The 23,072-nt window shown below is 40.3% G+C and overlaps 1 non-coding gene across 1 annotated transcript; it reads left to right on the forward strand.

Moving 5' to 3' along the window:
* Positions 1-22,689: 22,689 nt before the first annotated feature.
* Positions 22,690-22,824, forward strand: LOC111750743 (small nucleolar RNA SNORA42/SNORA80 family). Its single transcript, XR_002785828.1, has one exon. It is a non-coding gene; the product is annotated as a small nucleolar RNA SNORA42/SNORA80 family (small nucleolar RNA).
* Positions 22,825-23,072: the final 248 nt, after the last annotated feature.

The following is a 23,072-nucleotide window of genomic DNA, read 5'->3' on the forward strand; positions in this document are numbered from 1 at the left end:
TGAACAGAATATTTCGAAGGGTGACTCAAGAAGACAAAGTATTACAATGACATGTGCAAAGACCTGGAGTTAGATAACTGAAAGGGACAAACATGCTCAGCATTTCTCAAGCTGAAAAACTGAAGAAAAAATTCAAGCCTCAAGCTGCAATAGTGAAGGATTCTACAGGGAAAATATTAAATGATGGGTAGCATTAAAAGAAGATGGAAGGAATATACAGAGTCACTACACCAAAAAGAATTGGTCGATGTTCAACCATTTCCGGAAGTAGCATATGATCAGGAACCAATGGTACTGAAGGAAGAGGTCCACGCTGCACTGAAGGCACTGGCAAAAAACAAGGCTCCAGGAATTGAGGGAATACCAACTGAGGTGTTTCAACAAATGGATACAGCACTGAAAGTGTTCACTCATCTATGCCAAGAAATTTGGAAGGCCGCTATGTGGCCAACTGACTGGAAGAGATCCATATTTATGCCTATTCCAAAGAAAGGTGATCCAACTGAATGGTGAAATTGCTGAACAGTATCAGTAATATTACATGCAAGTAAAATTTTGCTGAAGATCATTCAAAAGCAGCTGCAGCAGTACATCCACAAGGAACTGCCAGAAATTCAAGCTGGATTCAGAAGAAGGTATGGAATCAGGGGTATTGTTGCTGCTGTCAGATGGATCTTGGCTGAAAGCAGAGAATACCAGAAAGATGTTTACCTGTGTTTTATTGACTATGCAAAGGCATTCGACTGTGTGGATCAAAACAAATTATGGATAACATTTCGAAGAATGGGAATCCCAGAACACTTAATTGTGCTGATGTGGAAATAGTACTTAGATTAAGAGGCAATTGTTCAGACAGAACGAGGGGATACTGCATGGTTTAAAGTTGGGAAAAGTGTGCATCAGGGTTGTATCCTTTCACCATGCTTTTTCAATCTGTATGCTGAGCAAATAATCCAAAAAGGTGAACTTTATGAAGAATGGGGCATCAGGATTGGAGGAAGACTCATTAACAACCTGCATTATGCAACCTTGCTTGCTGGAAGAGCGTTATAACCTACATCATGCAACCTTGCTTGCTGAAAGTGAAGAGGACTTGAAGTGTTTACTGATGAAGATCAAAGATCATAGCCTTCAGTATGGATTGCACCTCAACATAAAAAAAAAAAAATCCTCACAACTAGACCAATAAGCAACATCATGATAAATGGGGAAAAGATTGTGAAGGATTTCATTTTACTTGGATCCACAATCAACACCCATGGAAGCAGCAGTCAAGAAATCAAACAATGCAATGCATTGAGCAAATCTGCTGCAGAAGACCTCTTTAAAGTGTTGAAAAGCAAAGATAACACCTTGAAGACTAAGGTGCACCTGACTCAATCACCTCATATGCATGTGAAAGCTGGACAATGAATAAGGAAGACTGAAGAAGAATTGACGCCCTGGAATTATGGTGTTGGTGAAGAATATTGAATATATCATGGCCTGCGACTGGGTTTTTTTTGCCAAAAGAATGAACAAATATGTCTTAGAAGAAGTACAACCAGAATGCTCCTTAGAAGCAAGGATGGTGAGACTATGTCTCACATACTTTGGACATGTTATTAGGAGGGACCAGTCCCTGGAGAAGGACATCACGCTCGGTAAAGTAGAGGGTCAGTGAAAATGATGAAGACCCTCAATGAAATGGATTGACACAGTGGCTGCCACAATGGGCTCAAGCATAACAATGATTGTGAGGATGGCGAAGGACCCAGAAGTGTTTTGTTCTGTTATGTATGAGGTCACTATGAGTTGGAACCGACTAGACAGCACCTAACAACAACAACATAGGGTTGCCATGAGTTGGAACCAACTCAACGGTAATGGATTTGGTTTTTTGGGTTTGGGGTCAGAGTAAAGGAGCCTTGTCTTATATGCTTGGGACATGTTGTGAGGAGGAATCAGTCCCTGAAGAAGGACGCCATGCTTGGCAAAGTACAGGGTCAGCAGAAAAAAGGAAGACCCTCAAAGAGGTGGATCGACACAGTGGCTGCAACAATGAGCTCAAACATAACAATGATTGTGAGGATGGTGCAGGACCGGGCAGTGTTTCATTCTGTTGTGCATAGGGTTGCTATGAGTCAAAGCTGACTTGACGGCACCTAACAACAACAACACAACAAAGGAGCCCTGGTGGCACAGTGGTTAAAGTGCTTGGCTGCTAACCAAAAGATCAGCTGTTCAAACCCACCTGCTGCTCTGTGGGAGAAAGAAGTTGCAGTCTGCTTCTGTAAAGGTTTGCAGCCTTGGAAACCCTATGGGCAGTTCTACTCCAACCCAGACAGTCTCTATGAGTTGGAATTGACTCAAGAGCAGTGGTTTTAGTTTTGGCTTGGGGTCAGAGTAAAGATCCACCGAGCCCATCCTGTCCCTGTCATAGCTCTATGAAACAATGATAGGAAAGCTGGGTACTCATTTTCTTAGAGAATAACCCCAAGAACATGTTTCCCTTAATAATTTATCTGGGTCTGATTAGTAGCATCCTAGCCTAGATTTCCTTCTTCCTCAGGTGTCTTACTCAGGCCTATTGACATTAAAAAACAATAACAAAAATATCTGCTGCCATTGAGTTGATTCCAACTCATGGCACCCCAGTGTGTTACAGAGTAGAACTGCTCTGTAGGGTTTTCTTGGCTGTAATCTTTACAGAAGCAGATCTTTAGGCCTTTCTTCCATGGAGCTGGTGGATGGGTTCGAACTACCAAACTTTTGGTTAGTAGATGAGGGCAAACCGTTTGCATCATCCAGGGACCCAAGTGAAATCTCTGACTTGTAATTATGCCTTGTTCCATGTATCAGCTGAGGGTATTTGTTGCATAGTTTTTTTTTTTTTTCTTTTTTATCATGATATTTGGAGCCCTGGTGGCTGCAGTGTTTAAGTGTTCAGCTGGTAACCAAAAAATCGGCAATTTGAGTCCACCAGGTACTCCTTGGAAACCCGGTTGCTATGAGTCAGAATCAACTTGACAACAACGAGTTTGGGTTTTTTTTGTTTATTTGTTTATAATGATATTCTTTCCTGAACACTTCCTGTTGGCTCTTTATTGGTTAGCATGAGCTTTATAAAGAGGAGAAAAAAAAAAAAAAAAAACTTTCAACAACAGCGTTTTCTCTGACTGAACCAGAACCCCATGTTACCCAATACTGGACCCAATCCTATAGGGATTCCAGAAAAGGACTCCTTCCTATTGCCTTTCACTGAATCTAACAGCGTTAAAACATTTTAGTTTGAAAGCCAGAGGGGAGTTTTATAATCATCTACTGTGATCCCCGTATTTGATATTGAATCAACTTACTTTTACCCCCATATCCAATATAAAAACACAAAGCATGCCAGGGCCCAGCAGTGTTTTAGAAATGGTATCAGGCTTCATTTACTCCTCCTGAGACCTCCCATAACCTCAACCACCACCCTCCTCTCCTGCTGTAGTCTTCATTCCCACGTGGGCCCATAGAATGGGTGTGAAAGGCAAGGTGACATCATAAAAAAGAGCTGAAGGTCAAGACCAGCTACAAAACTGTCAGAAGTCTTAACTTGGAGGCCTGTTAGTGCTCTGTAAATATTCATTAAGTGACTGTAACGTAGCTTTTATCCAGTGAAAACAATGAGCTCTCTGAAGTCTCAAAGAAAATTATCTCTATCACCCAGCTTAGCTACACTAACTACCCCAAGTATTCACCAGTTAAAGCACTTTGTTCTTCATAATTTTTTTTTAAAGAAACTTTTACACGAAATAACTGGATAGACTCTTAAGTAATACATATAACCACCCAAACAATTTCAACATTCTGAGGGGAAAGGAAAAAAAAAAAAAAAAACTACTATGCACGTACTCAATTTAGAAAAGGGATCTACAATAAAAGCTAAACAATGTTAAGAAAAGTCAAAGAAAAAAATCGTAATTTGCTGAGGATTATTTTAAGCAATAGCCCCTATTTGTTGTTCCAACCACTTTACGCAAATTATACTCTTAAACACAACCTTGTGAAGTGGAGATAACCGTCTGCATTTTACAGATGAGGAAGTAGGCTGAAAAGTGAAATAATTTACCAAAATCCTTGAAGCTAATAAGTGGCCAGGCCAGAATCTAAACCTAGAATGTCTGATCCTAAAACTCTGTTCTACCACACTACATTATTTTTATTGGCATCAGTGAGTAAAAATTCTCCTACATGGAAAGCACTAAATTAGGTATTTTGGGAGATGCCTTGGGAACACAGCTGCTTCTAGTGTGAGCTGTAGTCCCAGATCTTTACACTTGGTCTACCAAAAACTATCTATGTGTTCTCAGTCAAGTCACTCCACCCCTCAGCTTCTCACTTCCACATTGATTAAGAAAGGGTCTGAGACTAAAATAGTTTCTACAGAACTTTCAAATTCCCAAACCAAGCTGCTGTTGTCATTGTTAGCTGCCATCAGGTTGGCTTGGACTCATGGTGACCCCATGCGTAATGGGATGAAAGAGTTGAGATTCCTAAGGCTTTCACTGGCTGATTTTCATAAGTAGACCACCAGGCCTTTCTTCCTAGTCTGTCTTAATCTGGAAACTCCCCTGAAACCTGGTCAGCATCATAGCAACACACAAGTCCCCACTGGCAGACTGATAGTGCCTATGCTTGAGGTATATTGGCCAGGAATCAAACCTGTGTCTCCCACATGGAAGACGAGAATCCTATCAATGAACCATCATTGCTGTCTCCAAAATTGTAAGTTTATGTAATTAGGTTAAAAAACATTAAGAAAATAGAAAATATGTCAATGATTTTGGCAGAAAGGGAGGACGTGGTTCTCACTCTTGTCCCAGAAGCCATATAATTACCAAATCAAAGGCTGGTCAATAAATTAGGGAGCACTTAGTACTCAGAAGCATACTAAGAAAATGCCAATACTGTGTTAAAAAATCTGTAATCTGATAGGGAGGATTTATGTGATAAATGTTATGAGGACACCACAGCTAAAGAAGTATGGGGGTTCAGAAAAGAGAGACGGGAACATGGTGATTGCGGTGGGGAGGCTCATGGCCTAGTGATTCGGCTAAATGTGGCAAATTTGTACCCACACAACAAAGGAAAGAAATGAAGAAAGAAAAATGGTGTGAACACAGGTTTCGGGACAGAAAAAGGTCAGTTGATACCAACAATAGTAAGTAGTTTAGGACTAGACCTACTGGTCTGACAGAGACTGGAGAAACCCTGAAAGTATGCCCCCTGCCCCAAACACCCCTTTAACTAAGCACCGAGGTCACTCCTGAGGTCCACCCTTCAGCCAAAGATTAGAGAGGCCCATAAAACAAACAACAATACAGATAGCAAAAACATGTATATGAGACTAAATGGGCACACCAGCCCAGGCGGAAGGACAAGAAGGCAGGAGGGGACAGGAGAACTGGACGAATGGAAATGGGGAATCCAAGGTCAAGAAGGGGAGAGTGTTGACACATCGTGGGGTTGGCAACCAATATCACAAAACCATATGTGTATTTATTGTTTAATAAGAAACTAGTTTGCTCTGTAAACCTTCATCTAAAGCATAATCAAAAAAAAAAAAGTAAGTAGTTTAACTTAGGGAGGGTATGGGGGATTAAGGAAACCCCAGTGGGGTAGTAGTTAAGAGCTACGGCTGCTAACCAAAAGGTCAGCAGTTCAAATCCACCAGATGCTCCTTGGAAACCCTGTGGGGCAGTTCTACACTACCCTCTAGGGTCGCTGTGAGTTGGAATCGACTTGACAGCAATGGGTTTGGTTTTTGGTTTTGATGGGGGATTAAATTGTAGCAATGGAAGAACAGGCTGAGAAACAGACTAGAAAGAGGTTTGGAAGAGACTGTGCATTTTACGCTATTGAGAAATATTGGAGGACCACTGATGATTTTAGACAGGGGAGGACAAGATTACTTTGGGAGTTGTGTAGAAGATGCTGGAATAGGAGTGACTATAAGCAAAGGCCCAATTTAGCTAGCTGTACTATAATCCTATGAGGCATTGGCAGTTCAGTGATAGAATTCTTGCCTTCCATGAAGGTGATCCAGGTTCAATTTTCAACCAATAGACCTCATGTGCAGCCACCACCCGTCTGTCAGTGGAGGCTGTCAATGAAGCTTGCTATGTTGCTGAGCAGGTTTCAGTGGAGCTTTCAGACAAAGATTGACTAGCAAGAAAGGCCAGGCCATCTACTTCCAAAAATCGGCCAATGAAAACCCTATGGGTCACAATGGTACATTGTTGGATCCCCAAGCCATCGTGGGGATGGCGCTTGCATACAGCCCTCATGAGGCCCGATTCTATGGCAGCTAATAAAAACATACCCTAGCCCAGGTGTTTAAAATTAGATAACAGAAATGTCTTTCATTTTCAAATTTAAAATTAATGAAACTATATGAAGGAGAAAGTCTCGTTACCCTGAAAACACCCTGACACAATTATTAGAACCACTTGGGTTTTCATTCCTACTCCAACCAAAGGTGTTTCAGAGGAAGAAACTGACAGAACTTGGTGACTGATCAGATAAAGACCAAGGGAAAAAAAAAAAACTGTTAGAGATGACTCGGAAGCTTCGAGTCTGTGAGACTAGTGGCCCTATTAAAAGACTTCTACATTCCAGAGTCAGAAGGGAACTTGGGAAGAATTGGCCAATCTGGCTTTATACTTGTTGAGTTTAAACTGCTGTGGTGGGGTGTTTTCATGGAGATGTGCAGCATGAGGCTGAAACGTAGGACAGATAGAAGACAGAGCACAGACTGAGAGACCACTAACAAGGAGGGACCAAGGCAGGGAGTGGAAACAGAAACTCCTAGGGGCCAAGGAAGTCCACATCAGGGAGTACAGACAAGGGAAGAACAGGGTAGTGGGAAGGGAAGAGGAGCCCAGTGATAAGAAACTGTGAGTCAGATGTTATTAGTCTCATTCTAATTGAGGCAACCAAAGCTGAGGGAAGTTAAGAAACTAGTTTCCAATTATCAGCCTTGCAACAGGTGGGCGGGGTTTAGGATCTCAGTCCTGCCGCAAGAAATCTATCTGCTCACAACACCATGCCCTGTTCCTTCCTCTGTGCTACCGGAGTCCCCTATGTGTCACTTCCTCAAATCGAAGGAATCAGTCTATCGCACATTAGCATTCATAATTCGACCTAGAATTTTCTCCAAAGTATGTGTCTTAAAATGTCCACAAAATAAAATCTGTACAATGAGGCATCTGCCTCACCGCTGCAAGGGTGGACACGCCTGCTTTGTAGCGTTAAGTGAAGTATATTTTAAAAAATAAACAAAAGCGAACAAATGAGCAGGCGCCCATTTCTTATAAAGGATTTTATTCACCAGGATTCAAGAATCAAGGTGTCAGTGTACTGCAGTAGGCATAGTATTTTCTTTTTCCCACTAGGTGCAGGTTGAGCAACATCTAGAAAAAGTGGCCTAATATCATGTGACTTTTTTTACCCAACAAGGTGGCATTTTGCTCTGCACCTGGCTTCTCTGTGTGAGAAGAAGTCTCAGCAGCCAAGTGGAAGTGTAATCCCTGACCTGCAAGAGACAATGTTTCTTTGCCAAGTCCTGATTTTGTGAAACAGCAGTGAATTTTTGCAGCTAACGTGAAGAAAGAAGGAGCCAGAAGATGCGTGTGCATGCGTGTGCACATGCATGTGTGAATGTGTGTGTGTCTGTGTGTGTGTGTGTAATGGAAGGAACATAGTCCAGGGACTGAGAGGATGGCTTTGGGAGTCAGACAGACTTAGGCTCCTACCCTGACTGCATCGCTCCCTTGCTCTCTGTGTGCTGCGGTACTTAACTGCTCTGTGCCACAGGTTCCTCATTTAGAAAACAGGTGTGGTAATGTTGTTTACCTTGTAGAGTTTTTGTGAAGAATAAATGAGCATTTGGCACATTGCTTAGGCCACAATAAATACTCCATGTGCATTAGCAATCATTAATGACAAGGATAGATATATACCAAGACTTGCCCACTTCTCCTGTAATCTATAAAAACGGCATGCCATGACATAGGAGCTGAAAACTCTATTAAAAGAAATACGCAAATTTCAAGATGCTTTTTTTTTATAGTATTGAGATCATCCAGTTATTCTCTCGACCCAATAGAATCTGTCATTTGGCAAAGAATAGGCCATTTTACAGAGTTTCAGGTTTGTCTAAACATTGGCCTCTTTCGTTAACTCCATGGTAGTCCCATCTGTAATTCGTTTGCCTTGGCTTATGATCTTGCAAATTAAGAAACAGGTTTACATGAGCCCATTAGAATTCCAGAGGATGTGGAGAGAAGAAGGGAAATTTATATTTAGGAGCACCTACAATGTGTTAGTTTCAGTTTGAGACATAACCTTGCTTATTAGATCCTGTTTCGTGTGATGAAAAAGAAGCTCAAAAAGAAAAAATAATTGGACCAAAGGATGCAGGTGGCAAAGCCAAGATTTGAGCCCAGATCTGGTAGCTCTAAACTTACACCCCTTCCACTATATGTGTTGTTGCCTTATATTTGTTGGTGCATAATTAAAGCTAAATGTTTCCTTGATAACTCCTTCAAGTATTCATTTATGGAGCCATGGTGGCACAATAGTTAGGAGCTAAGGCTGCTAACTGGAAGGTCGGCAGTTCGAACCCACCAGCTGCTCCACTGGAGAAAGATGTGGCAGTCTGCTTCCATAAAGAGTACAGCATTAGAAACTCTATTGGGCAATTCTATTCTGTCCTATAGGATCGCTATGAGTCAGAATCGACTCGACAGCAACAGGTTTGGTTTTTTTGTTTATTCATTAATGAGTAAGTGTTTTCCTATCTCTTTTCTTTCAGTTGTCATATAAAAACTGTTTACCTAAATGAGGAGCATTTCCCCAAGATAAATTGTACTTTCTCATAAAGTCAAATGATCTGCTATAAAGCAAATAATTTATTTCAGACAATTGGAGCTACTGTTGAAAATTCTCATTTTCCTCTATGTCGCCTATGATAACTCTCGTTCCTGCACGCCAATCCTGTGTTTCCAAAGCATTTCACATCTCCTTAGTCTCTTCTGCCATGTGTGGGTTAATCAAAACGCAAATATAAATCTCAGGGAGATTTGAGCTTATTCACAGCAAGTATAGTGTCTAATTTAGCTTTGTATCTTTCACACCATAGTGCAATACGATACACATAGTTGTTGTTGTTGTTGGGTGCCATCGAGTCGGCTCCAACTCATACCGATCCTTTGCACAACAGAACGAAACACTGCCCAGTCCTGAAGCCATCCTCACAATCGTTGTTATGCTTGAGCTCATTGTTGCAGCCACTGTGGCAATCCACCTCGTTGAGGGTCTTCCTCTTTTCCACTGACCAAGTATTCTGCCAAGCATGATGTCCTTCCCCAGGGACTGATCCCTCCTGACAACATGTCCAAAGTATGTAAGACACAGTCTCGCCATCCTTGCTCCTAAGGAGCATTCTGACTGTACTTCTTTTAAGACAGATTTGTTTGTTCTTTTGGCAGTCCATGGTATATTCGATATTCTTCGCCAACACCACAATTCAAAGGCATCAATTCTTCGGTCTTCCGTATTCATTGTCCAGCTTTCACATGCAGATGATGCAACTGAAAACACCATGGCTTGGGTCAGGTGCACCTTAGTCTTCAAGGTAACTCTTTGCTCTTCAACACTTTAAAGAGGTCCTTTGCAGCAGATTTACCCAGTGCAATGCATCTTTTGATTTCTTGACTGCTGCTTCCATGGCTGTTGATTGTGGATCCAAGTAAAATGAAATCCTTGACAACTTCAATCTTTTCCCCATTTATCATGATGTTGCTTATTGGTCCAGTTGTGAGGATTTTTGTTTTCTTTATGTTGAGGTGCAATCCATACTGAAGGCTATGGTGTTTGATCTTCATTAGTAAGTGCTTCAAGTCCTCTTCACTTTCAGCAAGCAAGGATTTGTCATCTGCATAACACAGGTTGTTACTGAGTCTTCCTCCAATCCTGATGCCCTGTTCTTCTTCACATAGTCCACTCCTATTACTTGCTCAGCATACAGATTGAATAGGTATGGTGAAAGAATACAACCCTGACCCACACCTTTCCTGACTTTAAACCAATCAGTATCCCCTTGTTCTGTCCGAACAACTGCCTCTTGATCTATGTAAAGTTTCCTCATGAGCACAATTAAGTGTTCTAGAATTCCCTTTCTTCGCAATGTTATCCATTATTTGTTATGACCCACACAGCTGAATGCCTTTGCATAGTCAATAAAACACAGGTAAACATCCTTCTGGTATTCTCTGCTTTCAGCCAGGATCCATCTGACATCAGCAATGATATCCCTGGTTCCATATCCTCTTCTGGCAGTTCCCTGTCGATATACTGCTGCAGTCATTTTTGAATGATCTTCAGCAAAATTTTGCTTGCATGTGATATTAATGATATTGTTCTATAATTTCGACATTCGGTTGGATCACCTTTCTTAGGAATAGGCATAAATATGGATCTCTTCCAGTCAGTTCGCCAGGAAGCTGTCTTCCATATTTCTTGGCATAGACAGATGAGCACTTCCAGCACTGCATCTGTTTGTTGAAACATCTCAATTGATATTCCATCAATTCCTGGAGCCCTTTTTTTGTTTGTTTTTTGCCAACGCCTTCAGGGCAGCTTGGACTTCTTCCTTCAGCACCATCGGTTCCTGATCATATGCCATCTCTTGAGACGGTTGAACATCAACTAATTCTTTTTGGTATAATGACTCTGTGTATTCCTCCCATCTTCTTTTGATGCTTCCTGCGTTGTTTAAATATTTTCCCCATAGAATCCTTCACTATTGCAACTCAAGGCTTGAATTTTTTTTCAGTTCTTTCAGCTTGAGAAATGCTGAGCATGTTCTTCCCTTTTGGTTTTCCATCTCCAGCTCTTTGCACATGTCATTATAATAGTCTTCTCGAGAGGCCCTTGAAATCTTCTGTTCAGTTCTTTTACTTCATCAATTCTTCCTTTTGCTTTAGCTGCTTGATGTTCGAGAGCAAGTTTCAGAGTCTCCTCTGACATCCATTTTGGTCTTTTCTTTCTTTCCGGTCTTTTCTTTCTTTCCTTTCTTTTCAATGACCTCTTGCTTTCTTCATGTATGATGTCCTTAATGTCATTCCGCAACTCGTCTGGTCTTCAGTCACTAGTGTTCAACGCATCTTCAGATGGTCTCTAAATTCAGGTGGATTGCTCAAGGTCGTATTTTGGCTGTCGTGGACTTGCTCTGATTTTCTTCAGTTTCAGCTTGAACTTGCATATTAGCAATTGATGGTCTGTTCCACAGTCGGCCCCTGGCCTTGTTCTGACTGATGACATTGAGCTTTGCCATCGTCTCTTTCCACAGATGTAGTCAGTTTGATTTCTGTGTGTTCCATCTGGCAAGGTCCATGTATAGTCACCGTTTATGTTGGTAAAAGAAGGTATTTGCAATGAAGAAGTCGTTGGTCTTGCAAAATTCTGTCATTCGATCTCTAGCATTGTTTCTATCACCAAGGCCATATTTTCCAACTACTGATCCTTCTTTGTTTCCAACTTTTGCATTCCAATCACCAGTAATTAACAATGCATCTTGATTGCATGTTCAATCAATTTCAGACTGCAGCAGCTGATAAAAATCTTCTATTTCTTCACCTTTGGCCCTGGCGGTTGGTGCGTATATTTGAATAATAGTCGTATTAACTGGTCTTCCTTATAGGGGTATGGATATTATCCTATCACTGTGTTGTACTTCAGGATAGATCTTGAAACGTTCTTTTTGACGATGAATGTAACACCATTCCTCTTCAAGTTGTCATTCCCAGTATAGTAGAGTATACGATTGTCTGATTCAAAATGGCCAATACCAGTCCATTTCAGCTCACTAATGTCTAGGATATCGATGTTTATGCATTCCATTTCATTTTTGATGATTTCCAATTTTCCTAGATTCATACTTCGTACATTCCAGGTTCTGATTATTAATGGATGTTTTCAGCTGTTTCTTCTCATTTTGAGTAGTGCCACATCAGCAAATGAAGGTCCCGATAGCTTTACTCCGTCCACGTAATTAAGGCCGACTCTACTTTTTTTTTCTACTTTGAGGAGGCAGCTCTTCCCCAGTCATCTTTTGAGTGCCTTCCAACCTGGGAGGCTCATCTTCCAGCACTGTATCAGATAATGTTCTGCTGCTATTCATAAGGTTTTCACTGGCTAATGCTTTCCAGAAGTAGACTGCCGGGTCCTTCTTCCTAGTCTATCTTAGTCTGGAGGCCCAGCTGAAACCTGTTCTCCATGGGTGACCCTGCTGGTATCTGGATACCGGTGGCATAGCTTCTAGCATCGCAGCAACACGCAAGCCCCCACAGTACCACAAACTAACAGACACGGAGGTGGGGGTTGTTGTTGATACATATAGCAGACAGTATATAGAAGTTTGTTAATATGGAAATCCTGGTAGTATAGTGGTTAAGAGCTATGGCTGCTAATCATAAAGGTTAGTGGTTCGAATCCACCAGCCCTTCTTGGAAACTCTGTGGGGCAATTCTACTCTGTCCTATAGAGTTGCTATGAATTGGAATCGACTTGACAGCAATGGGTTTGATTTTTGGTTTAAATTATATTTACCAGCCTATCTTCTTTGTGAACTGAGGATTCACTGATATACTGAAATACTGCAGCTAGCTTAAGTAAGGTGAAGACTGAAAACATTGTCCCAGCCTCTGGTCATTTCTCTTTCAGTAACTCATAACTTAGGAACACCTTCCCTGACCTCTATACCAGGTTAGAGCCTCCATAGGTAGAAAAGAGAAGAAAGGGTTTTCTAGAATAAAAGAGATAAGATGATGTTGAGTTTGAGAAATTTATGGAAATGAGTTTATTTTCATATTAATCATCTTTCTCTACTCCAAACCAGTTTTACCTCAAAGAATGGCTCCATTATCCACCCAGATCTTGGTGCCTCCTCATCTACGACTTCCATTAGTTAAAGACATTTTTTTGAAGAAGACATAGGAATGGCCAAAATAAGCACAGGGAAAAATGCTCAACATCATTATTCATCAGGGAAATGCAAATGCAAACCACAATGAAAATTTCTTATGAAGTTAAACACACCTATGATCCCACCCACTGCCCTCAAGTCAATTCCAATTCATAGCGACCCTATAGGACAGAGTAGAACTGCCCCGTAGAGTTTCCAAGGAGCGCCTGGTGGATTTGAACTGCCGACCTCTTGGTTAACAGCTGTAGCGCTTAACCACTACACCACCAGGGTTTCCACACCTATGATATGATCCCCCAATTCTACTTCTAAGTATCGAGCCAGGAGAAGTAAAAACATGCATAGGAAAAGACTTGTACATGCATGTTTTACTCTGCTTTATTCATAATAGCCACAAACTGGAAACAATCTAAATGCCCATCAACAACTGCATGGATAAACAAGCTGTGGTACTTCCACACAATGGGATAGTATTCCACAATAAAAATGAACAAACAACATGGATGGATCTCAAAACAGAGAACTAGACACAAAAGACTGCTTACTATATGATTTCATTTACATGAAGTTACAACACATGCTAAACTAATTTATGGTGATGGAAATCAAATTAGTGGCTTTCCGGAGTGGGACGTACAAGGGGCTGAAGATATCAACTGCAAAGAGCAAAACAGAATTTTTGGGGACAACAAAAATGTTCTATATATTGATTGGGGTGGTGTTTCCACAATGTATACATTTGTCAGAACTCATCAAGCTGAATATTTTAAACGTTTACATTTTAGTTTATGCTCATTAGACCTCAATGATGTTGATTAAAACTAATGAAATGGGATCAAGTGTTTCAGTTGTGGAGTTGGTGGGGTTTGGCAACAGGGACCCAAATAGGTTTATGTCAAGAATTGTCATTGTTGCCAACAAATCAATTCGGACTCATACCGACCCTATTGAACAGGGTAGCAAGAATTAGCACAGCTAAATAGACTGCTTCTCTTTTTCCTCCCTAATTTGGTAGATCAGTTTTAAGCAGTATTAGCTTTACAAATGAAACCACCCTGAGCTTACTAAGAACAACCTTAGTGAGCTTTGCTGACTTTAAAAAATCTGAGTTGTTATACATATGAGAAAATTGGCAAAATTTCAAAAACAATAATTAGTACGTTGCATCAAATGTTTGTTTTAAATTGTATACCCTCAGTTGCTTACTATATTCTGAAAGGCAGTGTCAAATCAGAGTGCTCACCAACTGCTAGTAAAGCATCCACAGGAACTTCTAACCAAATGAGAACAAAGAGTATTCCATTATCCATACAAGTTAGACACCAGTTGACCCTCTCTGCTCCTATTCCCAGAGCTAGTGTGAGTTGTTTCTGGCTCTTTTCTAAACGACTCTTTTCTAAACATCCTGCGCCAGGGTAGTGTGGATGACAGAAGTGATGTCAGCAACCATTTACATGTGTGTAGGACTTGGCTGTCTCTGGGGTGCTTTTCACTGATATTTAATCCCCAGATCCCCTTTTGAAGCAGGTGTTGTATTATCCTCTTCTTTATAGCTAAGGGAATTGCAAGGCTTGCCTGATAAGCCCAGAGTCATACATCTGGTAGTGATCAGGTTGAACTTACACCCAAATAATCCATCGGCAAACTTTGTGCTTAGCTCATCAGACCACACAATACTGCAAAATAAAAAGCAGACCCCTGCAGGCACCATGTTTTAAATGGTCTGAGGGCTCCATGCATTAGAATTTTCACTAGCGGTATCAGTGGGGACTAATTGGCTCAGATGTCTTTTTTTTTTTTTTTGGTATAGTTTTTTAATAGTTGTGTGTGTGTGTGTATATATATATACACACATATATATGTGTGTGTATGTGTAGGTATATATATAAAGCAACATTTGCTAATTTCAACATTTTACAATTTAGTGAAATTAATTATATTAATCATGGTGTACAGCCATTAGCTGTCATTGGGAAATTTGCCATCACCATAAACATAAACCCACTGCTTCTCAAACAGTGGCTCCCCTTCTCCCTTCCCTCCTGCTCCTGGTCACCACTAATAAACATTGGTTTCTATACATTTGCCTATTATTATTTCATATAAGTGAGATCATACAATATTTGTCCTTTTGTGATTGACTTATTTCACTTGGAATAATGTTTTCAAGATTCATCCAGGACTTCATATCTCTTTATGGCTGAGTAGTATTCCATTGTGTGTTTGTACCACATTTTGTTTATCCATTTATCTATTGATGAACATTTAGGTTGTTTCTACCTTTTGGCTATTGTGAACAGTGCTACAGTGAACACTGGTGTACACGTGTGCCACGATGGATCGCCTTTCTCACCATGGTCTTGTAACTCCCATCAAATGACTGTGTGGGACTATACAAATGAGGTGCTTGTAGCCCACCAAGTGGATTGGATAGCTTACTAATAATGCAAATAAGGTGCATGCCATCTTTGTGGGGGTGGGACCATACAAATAAGGTGTATTAGTCAGTTTTGCCATCCCACTAGGCTTAAAATGAGCCATCCCAGAGGCGGACAGGGGTAGTTCTCATTAACACCAAGAACGGGAGTGGATCACATCATTTGGACCCAGGGTCCCTGTGCTGAGAACGTCCTAGACCCAGAAGACAGAGTGAGAACTGTAACACTGAAGATGGTACAAGATAGTAAGAAGCAGCAGCAGAGAAATAGTAGCAGAAAAACCAGGAGACCAGCACGAGATGGTGCAGTGGTTTTCCTGGCCCATGGATCAAGGCAGTTAAAGTGAGTATGCTGATCACAGATTAAGACAGCTGAGTGCCTTCAAACAGGAGGCTTCCTGGTGGAGTGGGGTGCTTCCTGGCACTTGTTGGTGGACCTAGGCTTGCTGATCCATGGAGCAAGGAGCTGAGTCCCTATGGGACAAGGCTTACCAGTAGAGTGGGGTGCCCCCAGGCACTTATTGGCAGAGCTAAAGAGCTTTGTAACACTTGCTGAAGCAGGGCAGAGACTAGGCTGAAGGGCTTAGGGGCTGAGAGGCTGAGGGTCAGAGAGAGAGGCCTGTCTGCCAGCATTGCTGAGGAGAGGCTGTCCTAATGGAAGAACTGTATCCTGAGTCATCTCTGATCCTAAATTGTAACCTGTTCCTTCCCCAATAAACCCCGTAACTGTGAGTATGGTCTGTGAGTTCTGTGTAGCCACAGCAATGAATTATTGCACAAAGCAGAGGAGCAGAGATTGACGTAGGAGGGATGGCCTGTGTCAGAATTGGTAAAAAGCTTGGGAAGGGAAAGTATGTTTGACCTGCACCTCATAGGAATGAGCCTTGGGCTAATGTTGATGGTAATTCTCTCCTCTCCCCCTTTATGGATCCGAACCATCTGCTATGGCCCGCATGAAGTCAGAGGAGATCAGATGCCCCCACCATGCCATTTTTTACAACATGTGCCTTTTTGCCTCACTGCTTTCAGGTCTCTTGGATTTAGATGCCTCTTTTTAATAATGTCTACTAATTCCATTGATTAGAATTTTAAAGCATAAAACAATAAAATGAATTAAAAGAATAATTATACCCATACTTCAGTATGCACTATACCCATTTCACCAGTTAAATATAAATATGTGCAATAAATTTAAATGCAAAATAAAAATACATGAATATAGATACAACTATAGGGTAGTTCTGACCTTAATTATCAAACCCTAGCTGTGTCTCCTTAGATGTTTTCTACACTGTGATAACTTCTCATGTATCATTATCAGTTGTTCTTCAGTGGCAGCAGAGGTGGTTAAAAACAGTCATTTTGGTGTCTGACTAAAGGTTTTATAGTTTAACTCTTTCATCCCCATTTAAATAGAAGTAAATTATAATCAAACAGGTTACCTCTTCCAGTCTCCATTTTTCCTTAAAAATTTTTATCTAGAAAACTAGCTTAAGGAGGTAACCCACAATACAGAAAATAGATTTTAAGAAAAAGGTAATACATTTGAGTGAAAATTTAGGAAAGTACTTAAATATACAACTGTAGAGGAATGGTTAAATACATTTTAGTGCATATATTCCCACTGTTGTTAGGCGCCGTCAAGTACCTATGTACCACAGAACGAAACACTCCCTAGCCTTGCGCCATGCTTACAATAGTTATGTTTGAGCCCATTGTTTCAGCCACTGTGTCAATCCTTTTTGTCTAGGGTCTTCCTCTTTTTCACTGACCCTCTACTTTACCAAGCATGATGTCCTTCTCCAGGGACTGATTCCTCCTGACAACACGTTCAAAGTATGTAAGACTCATTCTCACCATCCTTTCTTCTAAGGAGCATTCTGGTTATACTTCTTCGTAGATGGATTTGTTCGTTCTTTTGGCAGTCCACTGTACATTAAATATTCTTTACCAACACCACAATTCTTCTTAGGTCTTCCTTATTCATTGTCTATCTTCGCACGCATATGATGCGATTGTGCATCTTAATCTTCAAGGTGACATATTTGCTTTTCAACACTTTAAAGAGGTCCTTTGCAGCCGATTTGCCCAATGCAAAGCGTCTTTTGATTTCTTGACTGCTGCTCCTATGAGTGTTGGTTGTGGATCCAAGTAAAATGAAATCCTTGACAACTTCAATCTTTTCTGCATTTATTATGATGTTGCTTATTGGTCCAGTTGTGAAGATTTTTGTTTTCTTTATGTTGAGGTGTAATCCATACTGAAGGCTGTGGTCTTTGATCGTCATCAGCAAGTGCTTCAAGTCCCTCTTCATTTTCAGAAAGCAAGGTCTGTCATCTGCATAATGCAGATTGTTAATGAGTCTTCCCCCAATCCTGATACCCCATTCTTCTTCATATAGTCCAGCTTCTCAGATTATTTCTCAGCATACAGAATGAATAGGTATGGTGAAAGGATACAACCCTGACTCACACCTTTCCTGACTTTAAAACATGCAGTATTCCCTTGTTCTGTTCGAACAATTGCCTCTTGGTCTATGCAGAGGTTCCTCATGAGCACAACTAAGTGTTCTGGAATTCCCATTCTTCGCAATGTTATCCATAATTCCTTATGATCCACACAGTTGAATGCCTTTGCATAGTCAATAAAACACAGGTAAACATCTTTCTGGTATTCTCTGCTTTCAGCTAGGATCCATCTGACATCAGCAATGATACCCTGGTTCCATGTCCTCTTCTGAATCCAGCCTGAATTTCTGGCAGTTGCCTGTCAAAATACTGCTGCAATCACTTATGAATGATATTTAGCAAAATTTTGCTTTTTTGTGATATTAATGATATTGTTCAATAATTTCCACATCCGGTTGGGTCACCTTTCTTGGGAATAGGCATAAATATAGATCTCTTCCAGTCGGTTGGCCAGGTAGTAGCCTTACAAACTTCTTGGCATAGACAAATGAGCACTTCCAGCACTGCATCTGTTTGTTGAAACATCTCAATTGATATTCCATCAATTCCTAGAGCCTTGTTTTTCACCAATGCCTTCAGTGCAGCTTGGACTTCTTCCGTCAGTACCGTCAGTTCCTGATCATATGCTACCTCTTGAAATGGTTGAACATCCACCAATTCTTTTTGGCATAGTGACTGTGTCTTCCTTCTACCTTCTTTTGATGTTTCCTGTGTCGTTTAATATTTTCCCCATAGAATCCTTCATGATTACAACTTAAGGCTTGAATTTTTTCTTCAGTTCTTTCAGCTTGAGAAATGCCAAGCATGTTCTTCCCTTTTGGTTTTCTATCTCCAGCTCTTTGCACAAGTCATTATAATACTTTGTCTTCTCGAGGTGCCCTTTGAAATCTTCTGTTCAGCACTTTTACTTCATCATTTCTTCCTTTTGCTTTAGCTGCTTGATGTTCAAGAGTAAGTTTCAGAGTCTCTCCTGACATCCGTTTTGATCTTTTTTTTCTTTCCTGTCTTTTTAATGACCTCTTGCTTTCTTCATGTATGATGTCCTTGATGTCATTTCTCAGCTCGTTTGGTCTTCAGTCATTAGTGTTGAATGTGACAAATCTATTCTTGAGATATTCTCTAAATTTAGGTGGGATATACTCAAAAAAAATTTTTTTTTTTTTTATACTCAAGGTTGTACTTTGGCTCTACTGGACTTGTTCTAATTTTCTTCAGTTTCATCTTGAACAATTGCGTATGAACAACTGATGATCTGTTCTGCAGTCGGCCCCTGGCTTTTCCTTCATCTCTTTCCACAGATGTAGTCGATTTGATTCCTTTGTGTTCCATCTGGCAAGGTCCATGTGTATAATCGCCATTTATGTTGGTGAAAAAAGGTACTTGCAATGAAGAAGTCATTGGTCTTGAAAAATTATATCATGTGATCTCCAGCATCGTTTCTAACACCAAGGCCATATTTTCCAACTACCCATCCTTCTTTATTTCCAACTTTTGCATTCCAATCACCAGTAATTATCAATGCGTCCTGATTGCATATTTGATCAATTTCAGACTGCAGAAACTGGTAAAAATCTTAAATGTCTTCATCTTTGACCTTAATGATTGGTACATAATTTGAATAATAGTTGTATTAACTGGTCTTCCTTATAGGCATACGGATATTATCCTATCCCTGACAGTGTTTTACTTCAGGATAAATCTTGAAATGTTCTTTCTGATGAGGAATGCAAGCCATTCCTCTTCAAGTTGCCATTCCTGGCATAGTAGACCATATGCTTGTCTGATTCAAAGTGGCCAACACCAGTCCATTTCAGCTCACTAATGCCTAGAATATTGATGTTTATGTGTTCCATTTCATTTTTGAAGATTTCCAATTTTCCTAGATTCATACTTCTTATGTTCCATGTTCTGATTATTAATGGATATTTGCAGCTGCTTCTTCTCATTTTGAGTCATGCCACATCAGCAAATGAAGTTCCTGAAATCTTGACTCCATCCGGGTCATTAAGGCCAACTCTACTTTGAGGAGGCAGCTCTTCCACAGTTGAATTCTGAGTGCTTTCCAAGGTGGGGGTTTCATCTTCCAACACTATATCAGACAATGTTTGACTGCTATTCATAGGGTCTTCGCTGGCTAATTCTCTTCAAGAGTAAATAGCTGGGTCCTTTTTCCTAGTCTGTCTTAGTTTGGAAGCTCGGCTGAAACCTGTCCGCAGTAGGTGACCCTGCTGGTATGTGAATACCAGTGGCATAACTTCCAGTTTCACAGCAACACGCAAGCCCCCATGGTACGACAAACTGACAGACACATGGGGAATATTCTCATTACTTAATGTTATAATTATTAAGAATTATATATGAAAAGAGATTTTTAATGGAATATGAAATGATTCATTAAAATGTCATTAATTCAAACAAGATATATATTATTCTATATATAATGTGATAATTTTAAGTATGTATTGAAATGGAAAAGATTGAAAAAAATAAAATGTTAACTAAGGACATATCTTGGGCAGTAAGCTTACTGATTTTTTCTTACATCTACTTTTATTTCCCATATGAATATGTATTATTATTATATCTAGAAACTTTACTTTCAGTTTAAAAGATATCCTATCTGCTGATTCATGATCATCATAGCAAAATGTTTTATTATTCTGGGTTGTAACTTGTTTGAACCTAGAGACTTGAACTTATTTTTCAATAGCAGATGCTCTACTTGAACTTTTTGCAATTTAATTTCATTTTAATCACACCTCTTCTAACCTTTCCAGTTTGAAAATTTTTGTCCTTCGTAGAGAAGATAAAATCCATATTGTATTTGTAGGTCCTGGTAGTTCTTCCTATCCAGGATCCAGCCATTTCTTTCCACCCTCACTAACCCCAGTCTAGTTCTAGATCTTGATAACTCATCCAGACTGTCACTATAACTCCTTACCTGTTCTTCCCATCTCTTCATCTCCTGTCAGTTGATTATGTGTGCAATGTCCAGATGAAGTTTCGCATGCTCAACAATTGCTTTCCATTTCCACACCCTGAAGTTTAAGCTTCCTAGCCTGCCTTCAAGGCACTTTGTAAGTTAATATCAGACCATTCTTGCCTTGCTCTCACTAGTCTTATTTAGGGATCAGCATAACCTGTTATGCCCTGGCCAAATTACTTTTCCTGGCTGACCTCTGGCAATGCTATGCTGTACCACCTCTGCATCTTGACTCATTCCCAGGGAATGCCCTCCCCACCCTGCCTGGTTCAAGTAGATTCTTCTCGGCCGTCAGCCTGAAGGGTTCTTACTCTCTTCTGAACTCTTAGAGTAATACACTTACTTTCCGTATTGCTATTGGCATTAGTTTTTGACATCTCTTCTAGCATTATACTGCACTGTTTCTTAACTCTTATAAGATTACTTGTCATTACCAGTTGCCATTAATTCTGCAGCACAAACAGACTGGCTTCTCCCTCTGCAGGCAGTTAGGTTTTAGATTTCTAACCCAATTCTGACTCATAGCAACCCTATAGGACAGAGTAGAACTGCCCACAGGGTTTCCTAGGCTGTAATCTTTATGGAAGCAGACTACCACATCTGTCTCCCATGGAGAGACTGGTGAGTTTAAACCGCTGACTTTTCGATTAGCAGCCAAGCACTTAACCACTGTGCCACCAGGGCTCTTTTTAGCTTTCTACTCTTTTTTTTTTTTTTACTCTCTCTTAATCAGTAGCCTTTTAGCCACCTGTCAGCATCTTCTCACCCATTATCATTCTCTTGTGTTTTTATGCCCTTAAAAAAAAATCCTTTATTGTCATTTTAGTGGCATTTTGGGAAAGAGTAGAAATAAGCATGAATATTTATTTCACCATTTTTAATCAGAAGTAACCATATGTAATTTTAATGACTTTACTGCTTAACCATTTCATGTGTTGCTCTCTATCATCACCTAAAGAGCAGAGACTCCTGTATCAACCATATTTATTTAGCATTTGGCCAGGAGCTTTGAAAGAGCTGGGGACACATCAATGAAAATTAGGGAACAAAGGCATAGATTGAAAATTCCTTTTTTCCCTAGGACAGGAGTATCCAGCAATTAAACCAAACTGTGAATCAGCTTTTTTCATTTAAATGGCTTTAAGAATGGGCTCCTTTTTTTTTTCATCAAAAATGCTACTTAAAATGCATTAACGTGCATCAGTATTTGTTCTAAAAAGTCAATTAACTTGTGAGCTACAAAAAAAATCTTCAGAGTCTACTCAGATTTTTCAGTAAAATCCCTTGATAAAATGGTAATGCAAGGCACAGGGTCTGATGGAGATAGCAATGCTCCAGCAACAGACTGAAATGATCTTCATTTATTACTTTAGCAACTGTTTTTCGTGCCCTTACTCTGTGCTGGAACTTGGACTTTTTGACCACAGTGCTTCCTGTGGATAGAGCAGGGGCATGATAACCAGGGGGATTCTTCCTTCTCTCAAGCAGCAAACCCAGCAGGGTTGCCAAGGACCACAAGCACTCAGTCAGTGCACACAGAACTAATGTCTTCATTTCCAGTTGATGTATTACTTGACAAACAAAGTTTTCACTATTTCAAATATGTTACCGGAGTCTTAAGTTTTCATAAAGGCTCCCAAAATAAGAATTTTTCTGTGATGACACCACCATGTGCTTAACAGACATATTAGCTGCTTTGAGAAATGTCAATAATTTTCATCTAGTAGCTGAAATGACGTAGGTAGCTACTCCTCATAGACTAACTTCAAAATATTAAAAAGAAATGTATGCATGGGTTTGGATTTATGGCGGGCCATCCCTGTGGGCCTCTCAGAGTGCCCCACACCGGAGCAAACTGTAACCCCAAACCATTGCCTGGCCTCCTTGCCCATAGGCTACAGACACTGAAGCAGGTTGGACAATAGAAGGGGGGAGGGGGGGAAGAAGCTGCAAGCAGTTCTTGTGTGAATGATGCAATTCTGAAGCCAATTTAGATTTTACCTTTATTTCTTCATTCCAAACCAAAAGCCTACCTACCAATTATTTCCAGAACAAGCGGTTTCCTCAAAGTTCCACCAATTATGGGTAGCATCTTTAGATGGGATTGTTTACGCTGAGGAAAGTTCAAATCTTGGCAGTGACCCTGTGTTTCCAAATGAAGCCTTCTGTTGT

Source organism: Loxodonta africana, chromosome 20, assembly GCF_030014295.1.
Source record: "Loxodonta africana isolate mLoxAfr1 chromosome 20, mLoxAfr1.hap2, whole genome shotgun sequence".
Taxonomy (NCBI): Eukaryota; Metazoa; Chordata; class Mammalia; order Proboscidea; family Elephantidae; genus Loxodonta; species Loxodonta africana.